This window comes from Rhipicephalus sanguineus, chromosome 7 (assembly GCF_013339695.2).
Source record: "Rhipicephalus sanguineus isolate Rsan-2018 chromosome 7, BIME_Rsan_1.4, whole genome shotgun sequence".
Taxonomy (NCBI): domain Eukaryota; kingdom Metazoa; phylum Arthropoda; class Arachnida; order Ixodida; family Ixodidae; genus Rhipicephalus; species Rhipicephalus sanguineus.
Genome location: NC_051182.1, coordinates 59,830,278 through 59,834,763, shown reverse-complemented (window position 1 = coordinate 59,834,763; position 4,486 = coordinate 59,830,278).

The following is a 4,486-nucleotide window of genomic DNA, read 5'->3' as shown; positions in this document are numbered from 1 at the left end:
CTGGGACACTTGGCATGGAATGACCCTTAAATATAAGAGCTACAGAAAGATCACGAAGGTCCTGATACTGTAGGAAGGCATTTGACACACGACGTACGTTTAGCACTATGCTAATGCTAAAACGTACGTCGTGTGTCAAGTACCTTATATATATAAGGTATGATATATATAAATATATATTTAGCGGTGGTATGGAGAGTTCTGTACAGAACTGAAATACAGAAACACCGTCCAGAAATACAGCGAGACACACTACTGTCAGAATGAGTGAGATATGAAAAGCAATAGTTTCGCTAACATCGTTCATTACTGTCAAATGCGGCAATATACTAGACCTGGCATAAACATTAGCATAGCCAGCAGTCAGTTTTTATGAATAGGAATCAATGGCCAGCCATCAAGCACTTCTTTGCGACATCCATTACATATTTATGTGGCATACAGCGCAAAACATGCAACACGTGTAGTTCTCATGTCGTACAGGATTCTCATGTAGTCATCTGAGATACAGGACCCCAATAGGTGACACAGCTTGCGTGCATGAGCTTGGCAGTGTCGTGTTCCCAGACCATGTCAGGGTCAGGTGGCATTCTGGCGAAAAGGACAGCATGTTGCACTGATTTCGAGACCACTCACGGCCAGACCTTAAGCGTGGCTATTCCGAATTCTTGGACACGTCTTGACTACCTCGAGACACGAAGTTTCCAAGGAGGCTTCCTGGTCAAATGCAGCTGTAGAGCTTCAATGTGCAGTCTTGAAGCAACCTGAAATAATCAAGTGCACAAAAATAAACACATGATGACAGACAGATCGATCACCTTTTAATCTGACAAGGGCAGCGCTCACACACCAGATTCCATGAAGTGTCATGGCAATGAACAAAACCAGGGATACTCATTAACTTTGCTGTACTTTGAGGGTCTGTTACTCCCTTAGCCAGCTGCAACTGTTTCCGCTGCATGACCTCCGTACGATTAGAAGGATGTTTTTTTAGAGAACGCATATTTCTTATCAAAATTGTATAATAGTCACGCTCAAGATGTTTTCGCGCACACACTCTATGTCAAGAAGGAAATAGTTTGCTGCAACTAAAATGGCAATGAAGAGATTAATTAACAAAAACTCATTAATTAACTTTTAATTCCTGACCTGGAGGTAGTTGTTTATATTAGAAAGTTGTATCGCGTGCCCATTTATGGCATACACATTTTTTTTAATCGCGAAAGTTACACGTAATTCGTGATATTCATCCTTGAATTTCAAGGACGAAATCGAAACTGATAGCGCCTGACGTGCAGGAAACGTCGCTTCTCTGTTACGTAAAACTTCTTTTGGGCCTAGTTGGTTCATAATCCTAGAGGTACATTTACAGCGCAAAAGTAAAGACACACCACAAAGAAAGAAAACGACACACACAAGCGCTGACTATCAACTGACTTTATTAAGGCGATTGTCAATGCATTTATACCTCCAAGGCAGACTTACCGCACATGCGCCACGCAATCAACATAAAAACAAAACTGAAACAAGGTGGAAACAAAGAATCGGTGTATTACATACGTGATGAAATGAAATCAAACTCAGATGAGTGCAGAGACAGAGACGTGTCGCTTATGCAAAGATGAGCCCTTTTTCTGATATGATAGGCTTCTAATGCCAGCCGCGCATGCTCAAGGGATGCTTTGAAGGGACGGCGATCCTTGGCAGGAGCCACAATGAGCATGCGCGGCTGGCATTAGAAGCCTATCATATCAGAAAAAGGGCTCATCTTTGCATAAGCGACACGTCTCTGTCTCTGCACTCATCTGAGTTTGATTTCATTTTCATCACGTATGTAATACACCGATTCTTTGTTTCCACCTTGTTTCAGTTTTGTTTTTATGTTGATTGCGTGGCGCATGTGCGGTAAGTCTGCCTTGGAGGTATAAATGCATTGACAATCGCCTTAATAAAGTCAGTTGATAGTCAGCGCTTGTGTGTGTCGTTTTCTTTCTTTGTGGTGTGTCTTTACTTTTGCGCTGTAAATGTACCTCTGTTACGTAAGCTCGGAGCTACACGTGAAAAGAAGGTGATGATAGTTTAATGAAGGTGGGCCGAAGCAGAATGTGATCAGGAAAATCTGCAAGCATTCAGAAATACACAAGTAAACAGCTTATTATTTGGGTGCGATGTGTGTTACTTATCTGTAAACATAGAAAGAAAAGGTTGATATTACTGCCGTTTCGGATGCGCGCATCTCGAAAGAAACAAATGAGCACCAAACGCCACATGCAAACCGCTGACGCAAGTTAGATGACTTGCCAGTTTTCACGAAAAGGTACGACCACGACGCGCCTTCATTCCAATTTCGTCACTCCCTTGTCGCGGGCAGCTCCGGTCTGACGTAACAGAAAAACCGCGTTTTCTGTGTGCCGGACACGATCAGTTTTGATTTAGCCCTTAAAATTTCACAATAAATATCTCGAGTTACGTAAAACTTTCATGATTTCTGAAAAATGGGTATACCATAAAACGGCACGCACTACAAATTTCTAATATAAACAACTGCCCTCAAGTCAATAAATAAAAATTAGTTAACGGGTTTTTTTAATTAGTCCCGTCAACGCATTTTTTGTTGCGGCAGAATATTTCCGCCTCGAACTAGAGTACTACTGGAGCGTGACTGTCAGAGTTTTTTTATAAAAGATATGTACTGTCTGAAAAAAAATCACCCTGTATAGCATGGCAGCAGTATTTTAATAATAATAATAATTATTGGGGTTTGACGTCCCAAAACCACGATAAGATTATGAGAGACGCCGTAGTGGAGGGCTTCGGAAGTTTCGACCACCTGGAGTTCTTTAACGTGCACCTAAATCTAAGCACACGGGTCTAAACCATTTTCGCCTCCATCGAAAATGCGGCCGCGGCGGCCAGGATTCGATCCCGCAACCTGCGGGTCAGCAGTAGAGCACCATAACCACTAGACTAGCAGTATTTTAACGAAGACCTGTAGGTCGCGGGATCGAGTCCCGGCCTCGGCGGCTGCATTTTCGTTGGAGGCGAAAATGTTTGAGGCCCGTGTACTTAGATTTAGCTGCACGTTAAGAACCCCAGGTAGTCGAAATTTCCAGAGCCCTCTACTACGGCGTCTCTCAATCATATCGTGGTTTTGGGATGTTAAACGCCAAATGTTATTATTAGTTTAACGAAGAAAACGGCAAAATGTGTATACAGCTACACGAAATATGGCGAATGTACGACAAGACTAGGCTTGCCTTCACTGCCTTCTTTCTGTCGCATCATTGTGAGCGTGCCCTTCTAGTGCCTGGCTTCAGAACAGCTGCACGAAGGTGCAGCTATTCTAAAGGCCTAATGTGCCATTTTTTCTTCAGATCTATATCAACAGGCAAAGGTCTCGTTTTTCCGTTTGTCTGGAAGGACAACCCACCAGCCAGCGTTGACCAGTATAGAGGGTTGGGAGCAAACTCGGGCAAACTGTGCAGCACAAACATCACCTCAAACCTCAAACAATCGAGGTGATGAGAAGCGGTCAAACAAAAAGGAACAGTGCTGAAGTGACTTATATACATATTAAAACAACAGCTGATTATGGCACGAAATTGGGACAATTAAGGTGCATTGTAAAAGAATGTCAAATGAGGTACCCTGCTGTAAAAGTGCTAAATATTCATTGCAGACTACGGCGAATAGAATTCAAATAGGATACAGCGAGTGTTTCGAGGTATAATGACGAAGCAATAATTGCTAGAGATTTATGAGCGAAAAGCACAATGCGATTAAGCGGTGCTACATAGTGGGAGATCACGGATTAATTTCAACTACCTGGAGTTCTTCAACGTGCACAAATCAGAGGGCATGGGAGTTTCTGTATCTCGCCCCCTTCTAAATGCAGCTGCCGGGGTCAGGAATAGAACCCGCGTCCTTGGGCTTCGCAGCGTAACGCTTCCAAGTCCATTTTAAAGGATTTTTGTCCACTGCCCACAACATCACTGTAGACTGTATCTTTGTGTTGAAAATAATAACGAACTGAACCACGGCTGGTATAACAAAGGCATCCAATATCCACGAAACACAGCGTTTGAGCAGTATGTTTACTGCCATTATTACTAGCCGGTGTTGTGTTTACTATTAGGTACTAGCACCACACCACATTAGACAAAGCAAGTATCACAGGAGGATGAGGTTATGCTCGTATGCAGTTTGTGGACAAAAAAAAAAACTACAACTTTGAAATGAACTCACATTTACCTTTGTTGCATGATAATTTTTAGCATCATAAGATCAAGTCACCACTGTTTCAATTAAATGAAACCGTGCTACAAAAGCTATTGCATCAAAGTTTTATAGCAGTTACGCACGCACGCACGCACGCACACAAACAAACAAACAAACAAACAAGCAAACACGGCGAGAAGTTCGAATATGCAGCGAATAAATACGTGTTAAACGTGTTTCAACGTCTGGGTAGCAAAGGAAAGAAACA